Source organism: Phacochoerus africanus, chromosome 1, assembly GCF_016906955.1.
Source record: "Phacochoerus africanus isolate WHEZ1 chromosome 1, ROS_Pafr_v1, whole genome shotgun sequence".
Taxonomy (NCBI): domain Eukaryota; kingdom Metazoa; phylum Chordata; class Mammalia; order Artiodactyla; family Suidae; genus Phacochoerus; species Phacochoerus africanus.
This window is the reverse complement of record NC_062544.1, coordinates 43,331,404-43,351,264: the sequence shown is the minus strand read 5'-3', so window position 1 is coordinate 43,351,264 and position 19,861 is coordinate 43,331,404.

Genomic DNA, 19,861 nt, shown 5'->3' with positions numbered 1-19,861 from the left:
GGAACAGAAAACTTCACACACTCTGGGACCCAGGGAAAAGCAGTAATTTGACAGGAACCTGGGTCAGACCTACCTATTGGTCTTGGAGGAGGTGGGGTGTGATGGCACCTCACCCTGGAGATGTGGACACTGGTGGCTCCTCTACTGCATGGACACTAGCGCTGGCAGGTGCCATTGTAGAATTCTTCTCATTAGTGCCAAGACCTGTCCCTACCCAAAAGCCTGGTGGCACCAGTGCTGGGACTCTTAAGGCCAAGCAACTCACTGGACAGGTACACAGCTCTTCCTATCAGCAGACAGGCTGCCTAAAGACTTCCTGAGCCCACAGCCACCTCTAGATATGTTGAAATCAAAGAGAAAATTAAAAATACCTAGAAACAAATGAAAATGAAAACACAATGATCCAAAACCTATGGGATGCGGCAAAAGCAATTCTAAGAGGGAAGTTTATAATAATAAAATCTTACCTCAGGAAACAAGACCAACATAGCTTTACACCTAAAGCAACTAGAGAAAGAAGAAACAAAACCCAGAGTTAGAAAAAGAAAAGAAATCATAAAGATCAGAGAGAAAATAAAATAGAGTCTAAAAAAAAAATAGATCAGTGAAACTAAAAGCTGGTTCTTTGAAAAGATAAATAAAATTGATAACTCTTTACCCAGACTCATCAAGAAAAAAAAGAAGGCCCAAATCAATAAAATCAGAAATGAAAAAGAAATTACAACTGACACCACAGAAATGCAAGGGCTTATAAGACAACACTATGAAAAACTATATGCCAATAAAATGGACAACCTAGAAGAAATGGACAAATTCTTAGAAAGATACAATCTCCTAAGACTGAGCCAGGAAGAAATAGAAAATGTGAACACAAATGAACCCATCTACAAAGCAGAAGCAGACTCATAGACATAGAGAACAGACTTGTGGTTGCCAAGGGGGAGGGGAGAGGAAGTGGGATGGACTGGGAGTTTGAGGTTGGTAGATGCAGACTATTACGTTTAGAATGGATAAGCAGTGAGGACCTACTGTATAGAACAGGGAACTATGTCCAGTCTCTTGGGCTAGAACATGAGGGAAGATAATATAAGAAAGGGTATGCATATATATGTATGACTATGTCACTATGCTATACAGAGGAAATTGACATAACACTGTAAATACTTTAATAAAAAAATTAAAACAAATTAAATATTTTAAAAAAGAGGAGTTCCCATCATGGTGCAATGGAAACGACCAGGAACCATGAGGTTGTGCGTTCAATCCCTGGTCTCACCCAGTGGGTTAAGGATCCAGCGTTGCTGTGAGCTGTGGTGTAGGTTGCAGACATGGTTCAGATCTGATGTTGCTGTGGCTGTGGTGTAGGCTGGCAGCTGTAGTTCGATTCGACCCCTCACCTGGGAACCTCCATATGCCATGGATGCGGCCCTAAGAAAAGCAAACAAAAACAAAACAAAAACAAAAAACAAAAAAATAAAAATTTTAAGAAAAGAGAGTGAAAGAGGAAAAGACTTGTTGAATAACTAAATACAAAGATTCATTGTTGAAAACTTTACTTCTGAGATGCATATGAGACCTTTACCTGGACGTTTCACATAGGTAGTTGTTTCGTATGGGTCTGCAACTTAAAAGAGAGATTTAGAACAGAAGTTATTGGTATATTCTGATAAATAGTGGTTGCCTGCTTCCCTGTCTGCTCCTGTCCTCTCCTCCCCACTGGACCCGTCAAACCTTCGTGAGGTTTCCATGATCTTCCAGGCAGCACCATGCCACTTATGAATGACAGGAATGACTTCGTGGAATACTGTCTTCTACCTGTAATTGCTTGTTTTTCACTTAGGTGTTTCTTTGACCCTTTAGCATTCAGCAGAGTGAAATACACAGAGTAATTGTCCATAAATTGTATTACTAGAAAAATTCCAATAATTTTTCAAGGGTATATAACTGATCCTCTAGATTCAATTTTAGAGACTTAAATGTTGGAAAGTAAATCCATGTAGGGGGTTATTTTTCAAATATTTTATCCCTCATTAGAAAAATTCACAAACAAATCAACATAGATTAAAACTGCCTGCTCGCTTCAATAGGTAGTACTTGAAGAAAGACTCTCTGAGTTCTAAAGGAAGCTGGGAAAATAAAATGACTTTGCTCCTAACTGGATATCCAACTCGAGAGGTTTTTGACAACTGACAATAAGCTGAAAGTCTGAATGTGCTGGGTTTTTTAAATCTGCCCCTCATGACTCACTGTCCACCTTTTTCTGTCTTGCTCTGTGGGGAGATTCCATGGGGAGATTGGAATCTAAGGCCAGGCCTTGTTGTCCTCTAGCTTTCTTTGGGGGATTGTGAAAGAAACCAGCAAGAAATTGGAGGGTGAGAAAAGAGAAAAGCTGTGGTTTTTGCCTCAGTGCCCTCTCTGCCAGGCTCCTGGCTTGTGGAAGCTGTGTTTCTCCATGGAAGATGACAGCTCCTGAGGCCCCTCTCCTGCAGTTACAGATCTCACCTGGTTCCAGTAACCACTCCGTTCCCTATCCCTTTAGACCTAGGGGTGGGAATGGTTCATTGCTGCTGGTAACTCTGTGTTGCTGTCTTGTCTGTAAGGATGGGGTGGTGTGCCGTCCACAGGCCATGTCAGCACTAAGGTGCTCATTCTACCAGCTTTGAGGAAATTGCCCTTCATCAACGAAAAACACCTGCCAAGTTCCCCAGAAGGCAGCCAACATCCAATGATTGGTCTGCTTGAGGAATGTAAAGGCCTGGTCCTTCTACCTAAAAAGGCTCACTTTTGAAGGGTCCCGAGCTCCCTGTGGGATGGACCAGAACCTTTGCTGTGCTTGCATCAGGGTTCAGCTCCTACTTCTGCCTAATCATGTTTCCTTCACACTCACAGGTGTTGATTCCCAATAAACTTCCTACAAAAAATCCTCATCTCAGATTCCATTTCCCTCAGGATATTACCACCATCTTTCATAAGTCTTTTCACTAAATACTCTCTAATCACCCACTCTCAGTGTGCTTTTTTTTTCCTGCCTAGATGCTGATGGATACACTCATTTTTTTCAAATCAGAAGAACATCTGATAAAATCTTAATTTTTTTAATCTACAAATTGCTTTCAGCAAAATTTGCAGATACAATGGGAGGAAATTGCTATTCTCGGTTAATCTGGACCCAATTACCCAGATCAAGGAAGAACTAGTTAATATAACAGTAGAGATAGAAACCTGGAGTAAATATCCTAGTCATCTTAATGCTCATACCAATAGACTTTATACCAATGTACCAATACTGAAGTTTTCACCAATAGTTATGTGAAAACTAAGTGAAAGAAATAACTTTTCTTTGGCTGTGCCCACAGCTTGCAAAATTTCCCAAATCAGGGATTGAATCTGTGTCACAGCAGTGACCCCAGCCAGAGCAGTGACAACACTAGATCCTTAACCCACTAGGCCACCAGGGAACTCCAATTTTTGGAAATTATATGTTTTTTTCATCTTTTGAGGGCCGACCTGCTGCATATGGAGATTCCCAGGCTAGGGGTCTAATTGGAGCTGTAGCCGCCAGCCTATGCCAGAGCCACAGAAACTCAAAATCCAAGCCAAGTCTTCGACCTACACCACAGCTCATGGCAACACCGGATCCTTAACTCACTGAGCGAGGCCAGGGATTGAACCCACAACCTCGTGGTTCGTAGTCAGATTTGTTTCCGCTGTGCCATGACGGGAACTCTGGAAATAATTTTTAAAGGTGCTCATTATTCTGTAGCTATAGGCCCCAAAGTGGAATGATTCTTAGGAGAATGGAAAGGCTATTGAAAGCAAAATTCTGGTAATATAACTATTAATTCTCTTCATGGAGAAGAGAGGAGGAATTTATCTAAATGAGTTGGGACAATGCCTAGTGTATAATGGGTACTCAAAAAATACTGAAAGACTATATGAATAAAATCTGCCTTTCTGTAAGGGGCTGTCTGATAAACTCAAATGAATAAAGAAATACAATCCAACAATAGAAAGAAAAGCACCCAATGAAAAATAATATGAAAGACTGGCAAAGATCCATGGATTAGTACAGATCGTAAATGACAGAAGGATGAGGAAATGGCAGAATTACATAAGTATTCTTTTGTTTCTTTTCTTTTTTTTTTAACAAAATAATCTTTAAACTAGGAAGAGGAGCATATATGTATTTGATTTGTGGAATAATGACTAATATAGTCAGATAAATTAAGAGCACAACTATATGGTTTTAATAAATTCAAATTTTAATCTGAGACAACTTATGTCTATGGTGGAGCCACCTTCACAGGGATATTTGAAGGGAATCCTTCATTGGGCAGTAAGTTGGGCAAATGACCCATGATGTCTATCCTAATGCATTATTTCTATTATTTGAAAAACTTCCCCACACTTGGATAGGAGGTATTACTCAATTATAAAGCATTCCTTTCCTCTTAATATGTATCTAAGGATGTTGCACTGCTTGAATGAGGGAAAACTTAGGTAAGATACTATACCTAGAAAATCCTACAGATACTACCATAAAACTGTTAGAACTCATCAATGAATTTGGGAAAGTTGCAGAATACAAAATTAATACACAGAAATAGATTGCATTTCTACATACAACAATGAAAAACCAGAAGGAGAGATTAGGGAAACCATCCCATCTACCATCACCTCAAAAAGGATACAATTCCTACTAATAAACCTACCTAAAGAGACAAAAGACCTATACTCTGAAACCTGTAAGATGCTGTGAAAGAAATCAAAGATGATACAAACAGATGGAAAGGAATACCATGCTCTTGGAAGAATCAATATTGTTAGAAATGGCTCGACTACCCAAGATAATCTACAGATTCAATATAATACCTTTCAAATTACCAAGGACATTTTTTCACAACTAGAGAAAAATATTTTAAAATTTATATGGAAACACAAAAGACCCTGAATAGCCAAAGCAATATTGAAAAAGAGAAACGGAACATTTCAGAAATTATTTGCATCCTGTGGAATGACCAGCTATTTTCCATGATATCCTAGGAACACAAGGAGAATGAGCTTCCATTGCACAGGGCAACTTTCTAGTCAGTAGAGGCCAAGTTCTGAGATCTAGGTTACATTATGAAGAGTATTTGCAAACTCTTTCTCTGGATACCTTAGAAAAAAGACAAGTGTCTGTCTGTCTCAGATGGTGTAATTGCAGCCATGTGCTGCCCTCAGTGGGGCCTGGGCTCAGGGACCTCCCAGGTCTCTATAACTACAACGATAACTTCATTGTTAGAAGGATAGAGAAGAAAAAGTGTGCCAGTTAGAAACTGTCACTTGCCTTAGTGAAGAGGTTGGTGTGGATATGAATCCCTGCCATTCTCATAGCAAAATAAATACCATATCATGCTTCCTATTTTAGAAATCTGATAATCAGCATTTGAGTTTAGTGGCCTCACTCCTCATTTCTATCTGTTCTCCTTTTGAGATAAATGGAGGGCTTTTTTTTTTTTTTTTTTTGGTAAGGTGTCAGAATGACCTCAATCCTTCTGGACAGACATTCCCAAGCTACTTTTTAAAAGGCAGCCAGGGAAAGAGTGTGACGTTTGACAGTTTGCTGACCTCTGCACGACCCACACTAGAATTCCCTGGAAACGCAAAGGCTGTATTATTATTGCCCCTGGAGGTCAGCTGGTGACTCACCAGGGACCAGGCAAGCATGAGTAATTGCAGGTCACAAATGGCAAAGAATGAATGCAAATCTGTCTTCTCTTTAGCCTTGTTGCTTTGTTCTAGCCAGTCTTTACAGAAGCAGTAGGGCCACTGTTCTCAGGCCACGTTTTAAATGTTTTGTTTTAAATGTCTCAGTAAATGATGTGTCATTGAAGATAATGTGTTTAATCTACTTATTTACCTTGAAAAATAACATAGAACTAAGTGGGAAGGAAAATATTTACACACGCAAGTGTGTGTGCACATGCACACACACAGACACACATATACACATCATGTTCCATCAGTCTGATAGCCTCTAATGACTTGTCCATCTGGCCCTTGAATAGTAAATTGGTCTTTTTAACCAGAGGAATGGCACTGCTTCCCTGTCTTAAGAGATAGTGGGAAAATGTCTCAGCTAAAGGAGAAAAAAAAGTCCCAACAGCATATCAGCTTCTGATATGGAACAATGTTACAAAGACAGACCCACCTGACTGCCCTGCTTCCTCAAGTCCAGCCAGCAGGGCAGTGCCCTGTGCCCCCCTGGGCAGATTTTGCAGGAGCAATTTGAATATACCACTCACTTTAACTGAGCACCAAAAGAGGAGTCTGCTACCCTTTCGGGTGGCAGCCTTCCAATGTTTCATGTGCCATGAAAATATTCCAAAGAAACTGTCGGAGACCATGGGTCCTGAACTATAGATCTATCTGTCTCCTCTCCATCAGAACAGTCGTTCTGAGTGGGTGCAAATCCAGGGATCACGGACAGAAGTGGGTGATGGGTGGCTGTGCCCATGGTGAGAAGGCAGAGGAAGGGAGGTACCTCCTTCTGGGGTCTTTCATAGATGATACCTATTCCTATGTAACAAATGCCCTTTTGTGTGAAAGGAAAAAATGATATCCTGTTTAAGTGACAGATGGTGAAGATTTTTACCTTTGCTTTCGCCAGTGAAGCCACATAGTCTGGAGAATAGGGATTAGGTTGCATACGAAACCTGGAGCTGGAATCCTTTATAGCTTCATCTTGAATAATAGCGTAAATTCCCCACAGTACAGTGATACATGGCTCTGATTCATTCATATTATAAGGCCCCAGGCCCCCAGAGGTTGTGAGAGGTCCTTGGGGACAAAGTAAAGGGGAAACTTAGGAGCCTTCATTGCTCTGCCTTTCCCTTCCCTGTCCTCCTGGGGGCTTTGTGTGGAAATAGAGGCCAGGCACCTGGTAGATAGGATCTGCTCTCCTAGCTAGTTAGCTAGATGGCTCTCCCAACTCTTGTCTCTGGCATCTCAGCCAAAGGCATGCCTGAAAGTGTGGTTTTATTCAGCCATAAAAAAAGAATGAAATAATGCCATTTGCAGCAGCATGGATGGACCTAGAGATTATCATACTGAGTGAACTAAGACGGAGAAAGACAAATATCATATGATACCACTTATTTATGGAGTCTAATAAAATGATACAAAAGAATGTATTTATAAAACAGAAAAAAACTCACAGATTTCAAATCCAATCTTATGGTTACCATGGGTGAAACTCTTGGGGGAGGGAAGATTGGGAGGGTAGGAACAGCAAAGACACAATGCTGTATGAAATAGATGATTAACGAGAACCTACTGTGTAGCACAGGAAAGTCTACTCAATGGTTTGTAATAAGTTATATGGAAAAAATAATGGATATATTTATATATATGACTGATTCACATTGCTGTACACCTGAAACTAATACATTACAAATCCAATTATATTAAATTTAAAAAAGAGTAATTGTTCTCTCTGAAATCCTTTGATAGATAAAATCTAAACCAAGGATTTCACTATGAAGACCATTTGCTCTCTGCCTCTGCAAGATGGTGTAATAGACTCATGACTCCTCTGTCTTGTACTTTCTGGAGAGGTAGAGATACTTTTAACACTGTTGGGCTACTGGAAGTAAAACTTACTAAAGATTCCAGTGTCTCTAAACTGGAGAATATATTAAGTTCACTTAAAAAGGAAATTCTTCATACAGTCTAGCAAGTTAAATAAATAAGTTTTCTTGATTTTCCTTCAGAATGCTTTTAAAACAATTTTAGCAGGTGTCTTGTCTCCAGTTTGCAGTCAGGATGCACACAGACTCTGCTCCATGGTATATGTGTGAATTGTGAGGCCTAGCTCAGGAATACAGCATTACACGGCCATCATACAGGTGAGTTGTGGCATGGCCAGGGTTAGCACACCTAGCGCTCCACTCAGTCCCCTAGCTGCCTTGGCCCAGGAGGTTCATTTTCTGGGTTGAGATTGGCTGCTTTTCATATCTTATTTCTTTACATCCTCTTATGAAATCAACATTGTTTTCTTTCTGGCTTGAAAAAATTATTAATATATTTGGCTTGCATTCAAGGAAGATAAACAAGCCAGAATGAGTGTTTGTTCAGATTTGGGGCCTGTAATTGTGTGTCTTCTGCATACACTGGGCTGCAGTCTCTTAGGAGGTATAAATCTTCCATATGCATGGTTGTATAAATAGCAAGGCTTTATCATTGGGGAGTGCAGCAGCCTTAAAATAGCTGGACTGGAAGATGTTATGATAATGCTATTTTTTAGGTTTATACATCTGTGCAGAGTGCACAACATCTTATTATGTACCCATAACGTGTTAACCAAACGCCTAGCAGACGGGTTGGTTTTGTTTGGAGGAGAGCAAGAGTGACGACAAAGCCTCAGCACACTGGTGTGCAGAGAAGCAGGAATTAGACCAGGGAGTCACCATGCTGGGGAGGCCAGATAACATCCTTCAAAGAGTTCAATCTGATAGCTGGCTAGACAGGCCATGAAAAAAAGGGGAGAAAATGAATCTTAAATGCTTACGTGCCAGTTAGCTAAAATCTAACAGTTTTCCATTGTGCAGGGCTATTCATTTGTCAACCCTAGAAATTTATCTTTTAAAAACTTCCTATGCAGTTAACTTTTACCCAAGTTGATTTTTGAGGGGAGAGGATGAAATCTAGTCGCTTGCCAGCCATGTGATAGAGTAAGTGTGTTTGGATGGAATACAGAGGCCAAAGTCAAGTTTTTTTTTTTTTTTTTTTTTAAATAATAGATTACTGTTTGGAGTGGAAGAGAAGGAAGCTTTATGTTAATATTATTTTTCATCCTTTAAAAAAATCTTGAAGGTAAAACTGTATTCATTGTTTATATACAGGTTTTTAACAGAATATCACACTGAACTCTGTAGAGTAAGATATTAATTTTTCACTGTACTACTTTCATAGGTAATTCATCCAGTTTTATTGATGAAAGAGTCCCATGCATCATTTTAACTAGAAAAGTGAAGCTTTTTGTCTTCTTTCCATAGGTACCACTCACCACATGTTTTCCAAGATCCTAGGGCAACATCTGATTGATATTTGAGTTTATAACTTTGTCTAAACACAGAAAGAAAATTGAGAATAATAAGGCCAGATTCCTCCTCAGTGTGGCAAATAAGGCTTCAAGGTCACAGTCACAAGGTCATAGGAAAGTGATTTTGGTTTCTGATGACCCATGAACCTCAAACTGAAAGGTATACATTTTCTACTATTCCATGGCTTCCTTGTATTGATTTGGGCCATCTATGGGAACAAATGCTTAGACTTCAGTAAAATTCATAGACCCCATGGCTCAGAGAACTCCATAATCCACTGGATGGACAGCTAAATTGAGATGGACAGCTATGGTGTGAGACTCACAATAGCTTAGAGCTGTGATAAGAACAAAGGAAGGAATGGTAAAGAGAGCTGTGAACAATGCTTACATTTTAACAGGAAGTCCCATTAGATCCTGATATTTTAATGTGGAGGTATTTTTAAAGATCAGACTCTAAGTAGAAAACCTCACTTTGTAAAAGAGAAACCTTGATCTTAGTTAAGAAAATGAACTCAGTCCTGGAAACTGCAACTTTAAATTTTTATGAGATGACTTGTTTTTCATAGTTTTTATTAAGAAAATTTCCTCTGACATTTCACAAATACAAAATTTGGGAAAATATTTTATTTATTCTACTTATCAGCTACAGTCAGAGGTTCAGTGCTAAGGCAGCCTTCATTTGTATATTAAATTAGGAAAAAACAAAAGAACTAAACCCAAATTATACTATTAAGTTTTGAAAAGTTACATAAAACATCATGGAATTTGTTCAAGATTCTATGTATGTTCATGTATTTCTAGTATATGTTATTAATTACATGTTTTCATTGTTCCTTTTTAATTAAACCATTTGGCTAACATTGAGGCCTATCCCACATAATAAGGTAAAATGAAATTACAGTTTTGGAATTCATACTTCCTCTAATTTCAAATCATTTGTTTTAAACTGTTTATATTTCAGTGCCTGAATTTTATACTTAGCAGGTTCTTAGTGTGTTTCTTAGGTTCCTGGGTAAAAAGTATTCAGTAAGCTAAAGGGGGATATAAAGCTAGGGAAAAATATCAGGCCTGACTTTTCATGGAGCCAAGGTACACGGGCATATGAGACACATGTATGGAAAGTGGATACCCTTCCCATTCCTGTTACGAATGGCACATCGCTGTGGAAGGTGAATACTCCAGGTCAAGAGAAGTGACAGGATAAAGTCTTTGTTCAGGTAGTAACAGGATAATGTTACTTCTCATTTACCCTCAAATCATAGAAGTCCAGTAGTAAAAGCCAGCTAGCTCATGTGTTTGACCCGGATCCAATTCCCACTGCACTTTTCTTTCTATGTTACATGACAATTGACATAAAGATAGAAAGCAGTGACCACAATGACATCCTACACAGAAGTGGTTTCATAAGTTTTAAATGCAGTTATTTTATGAATCTGGAAGTGACCAGTTTCCGAACAGATGTCTGTATGACTTAAGACAGCACATGCTTCCTCCTCTCTCAAGAATGCTGTTCTCTAAATATCTACTGTATGGGCACATCATCCATGCCAGATAATCCCAGAACTCAGCACACTAATCCAGTGGCTGGGCCAGGAGTAGACTTGTGACCAAGCACAGCCAATAAAATTCTTCCCCAATGTGTGAGTGCTGGAAAAGAAGATCTTTCTTCATTTTGGATCATCATAAGCCCAAAGACAGACTTATGCTGGCACTGGCTATCTTTCCTGGTATATAGGGAAAATTTGACTGAAAATCAACCCAAGACACAGAAATAAATGAAAGCACAGATTGAAATTCTTGATGGTATTATCTTTAGGGTCCCTACATGTAGATGTAGCCCTTGGAATGCCTAGTGATATGAATTAATATTTTTCCTTTTTTTTTCAAAAAAAAGTTTGAGTTAGGTTTCCTTTGCTTACAGTTGAAAGAGTGTTTATTAAAAACTTAAGAAAACTCAGCTCTTGATAATTACCATTTATCAATTTTTCAGAAAAATGAGATGTGCCCTACTAATGTTCAGGGGTGGCCAATAACTTTTTGATTTTGATATTTTAACATCATAAGCCATGGATTTTTATATACTTTATATTAATTTTAATTATTACTATATTTGATACTCAAATGATCACATTATTGGTGAGATAAACTCTTCAATTTTGTTCCTATGACTTTTTTTTTTTTTTTACTCTGGAACATTGCATTTTTCCTTTATTTCACAATCCTATTCTTTATTTTTTTCATGGTGTGCTTTTTATTTTTTATTTTTATTAGAGTATAGTCAATAGTGTTGTATCAATTTCTGCTCTGTAGCATAGTGACCCAGTTATACATACATACAGAGATATATAGATATAGATACATTCTTTTTCTCATACTATCTTTCATTGTGTTCTACCCCCAAAAATTGGATATAGTTCCCTGTACTGTCCAGAATTTAGGACTACCATATGATCCAGCAGTCCCACTCCTGGGCATATATCTGGACAAAGCTTTCATTTGAAAACATACATGCACCTCTATGTTCATTGCAGCACTAGTTCCTATGACTTTTTAGTCCATCCCATTAGTACTTGAGACTTTGCTTGCTATTGCCTCAGTAAAATGGCTCAGGCTCATTTTGTATGTATTCTGTTTTCAGCCCAGAATCAGCATTCCTCCAGGGATCCTCGAGTCTGTTGGTGGACATTGGTACTTAGAGAGCACAATCTGTTCATTAGGGGTGCTTATTGCTGCTGGGTTATTATTTCTTATAGGCCTTTTTAGTGGAAAAAACTGTGTGTGTATGTGTGAAAGAAGAAAGTAAATTGTAAGTATTTGTTATTTCCAATTCAAATAGAAGGGTAGAAAATTTTTATTTACATCTTTGGTTATCTGTTTTATGCTGAAAGTCTTGATTATGGACAACATTGACATAATTATTAGCTTTTAAATTTTGGTTTAAAATCATGAATCATATAGTGATGTAGTAATTTTAAGGTCTGGGCCTGAGTTCCTTTAATGTTATACTTGGTTTTAATGATGTTCAGATGAAAAAAAGATTTATCATAAAAAAATGACAAACCAAGCAGAATCTTTAATGTAATGTTTACACTTACCAAATTATGATCCACTCTATTAATTACAGAGTTCTTTGCTGAAGTTCATTTTGTAAGTTTACTTTGTCTCCAGTGTCAACAAAAATATCAACAATTTGTTCTTGTACTGAGTGGTATTCCATTTTTATACAACAAAGGAACTCAACATATTTATTTGGAAGATTCAAAAAACATTAAGCTTATATATTTAATTACTTTTAGGATGCAAATGTAAAAGCATATGTGTGATATAATTATAATATTTTGGCACAAAATCTTATAATGAATAAATTACATATAGTTATATAATGGTTTCTAAATATTCAATTTCAATATGCTTTCTTTATAGCACTTATCTTAAAGCCAGCTTATTTCTTACTCATTATTTAATACTACTATTTTCCTGAAATAACCGTTTTTATGTTTGTAATTAATATACTATCGATAGCAAATTATCATCACAAAAAAATCAATATGTGTGAAATACTTGCCTTTTGGGAAAATAAAATCAGAGCATCTTTAGTTTGAAATCTCCCACCACTAACAATAATGGAAACAAATCCATATTTCAAATAATCCTCTTTATAATATTTTAGTCTGTCTCCTTGTTAGATCTTATTATCTTTTGTTTTTATTTTGTAATGTGGTAGGTTAAGAATTGGAACTAAAGGTAGAAATGCCTTCTCTGTCATTTTCTTATTTCTTTGTTTTATCAACTTTATTTTTTTCTCAACACATGGTTTCTTATCAGGAAAATTTCTCTCCGTTGAACAGCTTGGGGAGATTTCTACATTTGCAAACTGAGTAAAGAGAACATATAAGATGTAGAATAATGAAATATGTGTTGAGGAGGAGAAAAAAAAGAGTTGCATTAAACTCAATGGAGAATAGGGTTTACAGAGAGTTCTCATTGTGGCTCAGCAGGCTAAGGACCTGACGTAGTCTTAGTTTCTGTGTGGATGCAGTTTAGACCTCTGGCCTTGGTCAATGGCTTAAGGATATGGTTTTGCAGCAAGCCGCAATATAGATCGCAGATGCGGCTTAGGTCTGGTGCTGCTGTGGCTGTGGTATAGGCCAGCAGCTGCAGCTCCCATTCAACCCTTAGCCCAGATCTTTCATAGGCCACAGGAAAGGGAACCCTCCTGCACTATTGGTGGGAATGTAAATTGGTATAATCACTGTGGAAAACAGTGTGGAGTTACCTTAGAAAACTATACATAGAACTACCATATGACCCAGCAATGCCACTCCTGGGTGTATATCTGGAAAAAACTTTCCTTGAAAAAGACATATGCACCCCTATGTTCATTGCAGCACTATTCACAATAGCCAAGACATGGAAACAACTTAAATGTCCACCAAGAGATGAATGGATTAACAAGAAGTGGTATATACACACAGTGGAATACTACCAATCATAAAAAAGAGCAAAATAATGCCATTTGCAGCAACATGGATGGAACTAGAGACTCTCATACTAAGTGAAGTTAAGTCAGAAAGAGAAAAACAGGAGTTCCCTTCGTGGCGCAGTGGTTAATGGATCCGACTAGGAACCATGAGGTTGTGGGTTCCATCCCTGACCTTGCTCAGTGGGTTAAGGATCCGGTGTTGCTGTGAGCTGTGGTGTAGGTTGCAGATGCGGCTCGGATCCCATGTTGCTGTGGCTCTGGCATAGGCCGGAGGCTACAGCTCTGATTAGACCCCTAGCCTGGGAACCTCCATATGCCACTGCGGCAGTGGCCCTAGAAAAGGCAAAAAGACCAAAAAAAAAAAAAAAGAGAGAGAGAGAAAGACGAATATCATATGACATCACTTATATCTGGAATCTAATATATGGCACAAATGAACCTTTCCACAGAAAAGAAATCCATGGACTTGGAGAACAGACTTGTGATTGCCAAGGGGGAGAGAGAAGGAGTGGGGTGGATTGGGAGCTTGGGGTTAAGAAATGCAAACTATTGACTTTGGAATGGATAAGCAATGAGATCCTGCTGTGTAGCACTGGGAACTATATTTAGTCACTTATGATGGAGCATGATAATGTGAGAAAAAAGAATGTATATATGTATGAGTGACTGGGTCACCTTTCTGTACAGTAGAAAATTGACAGAACACTGTAAACCAGCTATAATGGAAAAAAATAAAAATTATTAACAAAAAATATTGTTTTACAACTGAAAAAAAAGAAAAAAAAATAAGATTTACCTTCTAAGTCTCAGGAAAGCATCTTGGGGCTGCAGAACAAGAAGAAAATAAACTTGCAGCTATGATGATAATAATAATAATAAAAACTAAAACTTCCATTGGCTCTTCTTTCTTTATATAAGATGATTGATGGATAAAATTGTTATAGAGATACAATGACCATTTTAGGCAAAGGAGTGATATGAATAAGGTAGATTGTAGAAAAAATAATTTGGACATAGATAATGTGTAGGATTGCAAAATGAAACAAAGAAATAAGTTTGCAATAGCTCAGGAAACAGTTATAAAAAGTACAAAAACATGTGGTACAAGAAAGAGAAATGATGAAGATGGGAGATTTTCACTGCAACAAGGAGGGGCTTTTGTGAATGATAAATACTTGGAAGAGTTCAATAAAATAGGATTCTCTTATATGTTTTATCACCCTCATTGTTCTGGATATCTGCTTTCGACTTAGCCTACCTGCCAATGAACTTTTCTGTTTCACACCCATGTGTGGGTGATCTTCAGAGATATTCATAGATTGCAGTCTGATTCTAGCAGAACTACACAAATACTTGGAACATGTCTTAACTTAAATTCTCATTTGTATTTCCAATGAATATAGTTTGAAGAACATTTTTTTTAAGCCAGATGATGTCCTTTCAATCTTATTCTAAATTTATCTCTCCAACTTCTTCATGAACTTTCTATTCTGCATTATTTATGTTCTTGGGTTGCATGAGACTTTATTTTGATAACACAAAAATGAAATATATGTTTTCATGATGACAAGAAAGCACTAGGATTTTTGCCTAGCAAAAGGAAGGGTACAGTGTGCCAACATTTTAAGAGCTCACCAGCAGAACCTAATCTATAATGGCAGTGTATCTATTTCTTTTTTTTTGTAATTAATAGATTTTGAAATTTACCCTTGACTTTAAGGACTATGAATATACCCGTGACTTCTGTTAGCGTTTGGGGGATATATGGTGGCTAATGTTGGGAAAAAACCCAGAATGCTTATGGAACTCTCAGTGATTCTGCTCAGTGTTTGTAATAGCATGCCCATTATTTATATATTAGAGTGTTAAAAATATGTTCATACTCAGGTACACAGCTAAAAGTCCAATGCCTCTTATTTGTACAGATTATTATTGCAGGTAGGTGGGATAACAGTGCTCTTTTAGAAATACCTGGTTCTTTAAATTAATAATGACTTTATATTCAATTTAAGCAAATTACAGTTTACCAATCACTAAAACCTAGGTTAATCATTTGGAAATCATTCTCATTTCTCTACCTAGCATTAAACTTTTTGATTATTAAGATTTGAATTTATTTTGGATTTCATTAATTCAAATTCTGATGGTCAAAGTATTAGATTTAAGAATTAAGAGTCATGCATCTTGGATCTATTTTCACTAGTGATTTCTTCAGTAACCTTGAGATATCATTTGAGCTCATTCACCATATGGAGTCTCCCTTCCTCTGTCAAATTTTGCTAATGAGAACTGTTTGCACAGAACTCCTAGGAGATTTAGAAGATAGATGGAATTTCAGTTGAAATGAGAAATATATTTTTGCTGATAAATATCTCTATATTGGCTTTGAGTATTTATAAAATATAATTTGCATAGAATTGCAATGAGTAAGGTAGTAGCCACATTTGTTCTTAAGGTTAATTTTCTTAAAAAAAAGTGTTTTCCATAAATGTCTTTAGCAGTCCTATAAAATAAGATGTGGTTCTCTTTGAAATGGGGAAAAGAATAAACATATACATGACTCATAAGCTTTTATAGAATCCTTGTTCTCTATTCCTGACATAATTTCTTATGGTTCTTTTTCTTCCTAGGGTCAGAATAAAATCTTTCAAAAGATTTCTTGGGAGCTGAGATAAGAGCAGATTTGCGTCCCTTATCAGTGGGTCTTGTCCTTTAGCTCCATGGTGCACGTAAGTTATCTGATGGCACTCTGTTATTTATGACTGTGGTCTGGCTTGTGTTTGTGCAATGTTTGAGGGATTAACCTAGTGTTTTGGCAGTTTTGAGACAAGCTTTGAACATATTTGGATGAAAAATTGGTGAGAATTGTTCCTCAGTGTGTGGTCTTTTACTTTCTTTAATTAAATGAGTTTGTAAACTATTTTCCCCAATATCTGGTTAGGGAAACTAGAGTAAGGAAATATCTATAACTATAAATTATGTTTCTTAGGGTTTCAATATTTATCTCTAATATATTAATTGGTGCACTTAAAAACTTTGTCAAAGTCAAACCACATTGAAAGGAGAAAAGCAAGAGCAAGGCTGCATCTAAGAGAAGACAGCTTAGCACAAATGGGCAATGGATTTAGTTCAGTAGTTAAACTTTTTTGGGGAAAATATAATAACATGTATACTCAAATATGCCATATCAATCCCCATACTATTATAGTTAATTATGAGATTGCTTAGGCTCCGACTTGATGTGATATTTTCTTTAAAAATGCCCTTTCAGGGGCCCCCTTCTTGTTACAGTCTTCAGATGTCTGAATGCCTTAGATCTTCTATTAATCCTTGGACAGTGGATGGAGTTATGTTGATACCTTGACTGTTCCACTTGCAAGTGTAATTTTGTTGGTAATGGGCCAACTTCATGAGCCCTTTCATTTTCATGATTACTGCTTAGACACTCAGAAGGCCACTCATAAGTCCTAGGCTCCCCTGTAATTAAGCCCTTCTAACTGGCTTAGTAATCCATTCTCTCTCATTATCCAGGCCTAGTCCAGCTCTTTTTAATACTGGTCTTTTCAAAACAACCCTTGTGTTCTAAAACTGATTCAGTTTTTAACTGGCATTATTTCTAAGACATGGTATTTCACACTTTCTCCTTTTTTTTTTTCCTCATGAACAGACTCAGGCTCTAACATTTATTACTTGTTTTATATGAGTCATGCACTGTACTTGACACTGGAGCTCTAACAAAATCATGGCAACTGATCTGAAAGAGTTCACAGGCAATTATACCCCATTTTCCTTTGTGTATCTCCACTGTGCATAATAAAACATCTAGACAACTTTCACATGCACAGCAGCTCAACAGAGGACAGTTTTGTAGGAGGAGTCCAATATGTTCTGCTTTTAGTTTATTTATTATTCTTTATTTTCCAGAGACTTTATTTTGCAGAGTATATATAGATAGAGTTAATGGATTTGTTTAATAATTTCTAAAGGTTCTCTTTTATATAATTTCTAAAGGCATTCTTTTAATAATTTCTAAAGGTTCTCCACCCAAGCAACCAGCTATATACTTTTTTTTTTCTTTTTAGGGCCACACCCTTGGCACATGGAAGTTCCCAGGCTAGGGGTCAGTTCAGAGCTGCAGCTGCTGGCCTATACCACAGCCACAACAACGCCACATCTGAGCCATGTCTGTGACCTACACCACAGTCCATGGCAACCCTGGATCCTTAACCCACTGAGTGAGGCCAGAGATCAAACCCACATCCTCATGGGTACTAGTCATGTTCATAACCCTCTGAGCCACAACGGGAACTTCGATCAACTATATACTTAAAAGCGATAAATAACGGAAAATAAAATAAAATAAAAGCCATAACTCGAAGGAAGGATTGGTCAGGGACTATTTGTGGCATAGTCAGGGACTCCTGGGAGACTGCTCAGAAATTTTGGATGGGATAAGTTTTAGCAAGGGAAGCTTGCTTGTTGCTGAGTGGGCTGTAGAGATCTCATAACAATTAGAGAGAATAGAATGGTTCGTGGTCCTTTTAGAATGTAAAAATGGTACTAGTGCTAAAACACAGGGTCCCAGATAGACTCAAGCCATAGGTAAATAACCATCAGGAGACAGCTCCAACTTCAAGAGGAACTGTGATCGCATTTGCTTTTCTCCACGACTCCATTGGTAGAGTTTTCTGAGGAAGGTAAATCCATGACTTGTGAGGTGTTGGAAAACGGATGTCTGGTGGCAGGTCTCCACTCCACACATCAGCAGTGCTACTGTGGGTCATGCAATGTCCATCCCAAGAGCCACAACATGAAGAAAGAGCCTCAGAAACCTCCTTCTGTGCAATTTCTTCTTATGAGAGGATAACAATCTCTGGTATTCAGGACATACCAGAGAATTCCAGTGTATCTGTTGTCTTAGCTCAAAGGATGCCCCCCCTCCCCCAGATGAATGTAGGTATGTTTGTGTGACTTAACTAGGGGGAGACAGAAGGAATTACCTATGCTATTTACTACTGCTGCACTTTGAGAGAGGGCCAGCCTCACATCTGATGAAGCTGGACAGTCACAAAGCCTCAAATTGCCTCTGTATGATGTAGGAATCCTCCATACTTAGCAATTCAAAATTAGGATTTTGTCTTTCCTCTTCTTTATTATCGCTCACCCCCCATTGTTCTAAGTAACTGTTCTCGGCCTGCCTCATTTCAGGGGTAGGATTTCCTGAGTTCCAGTCCTGGCTTCTCTGTTTTCAGGGAAACCCAGGCTCTGATGCCAGGCTGGCTCTGAGAGCGGCACTCCAGTCTTGGCAGGGAGTGGTGGTAGGAGATGAGGACTACACAGTGTATTTTTCTTGTATAACTTTATAAATTCCCTTAGTTTTCTAGGCCACAGTGTGGCCGCACAATATCAGTCTGTGTTCTTCCTGGTGCTAATTAGTACTGCATTCTCTCTCAGAGAAGCCTGTGGAGCTGACTCTGCAGATCCCGCTGTAGTACACATTACTGTTGCCAGTTCTCTCCAGATGATTTTTCTTCAGCTCAGTAATTAGTTGTGTTTGCAGAAAATGGTTTGGGGATGTTGAGATCAGAGATATGGCCTTTGTTCATGATCTGGAATGATTGCCTTCCTGCTAGTTCAAAGATGAGGAAGAAAAAAATATTGGAAAACTTTGACCTTGGTTTCATAGAGTTCAGAGTCATCATGGCTGTATCACTTATTTTTCTAAATAATAAAACCATTTAGGCATCCCTTTCCTATCTTCTTCTTTTACAAGCTTCTTGCTTTGCTTATAAAATAAGAAGTCCTATAAATGTACAAATGATGTTATACTCGGGAAGTAAACGAATGTGCTAGCTATACTCCACTGAAGTGTATTTATCATGCTGCTAACTTCTGGAGTAGGTTAAATATTCTCAAACAGTCCTAGCTAGATTGTGCTATCAATTTTTCATTTATTGAACAGATTGAGTTTAAAAGTCATACATTTTCCTGTACTGTAATTCTTTGTTATGTTTTGTTCTACCAATGTGAGTAATTTAGTTTGGGCAAGATTTTTTCACTTTTCTCTACTTCATTTTGCTTTTCCACAGAGTAGAGATAGTTTTGTGATGGCTAAATTCATTAATGCTAGCCTAGTATATGAACATAAAATAATAAAAATTAAGGGCAGAATAAAGTGAGCTAAGGGGATTGCAGAAGCTGAGGAGGTGGAGGAATGGGCATTGGGAGAGGCTTTGTAGAGGAGGTGGTTATCTCCTGGCCGTTGGGATTGAGTTGAGTCATGTCAAGAT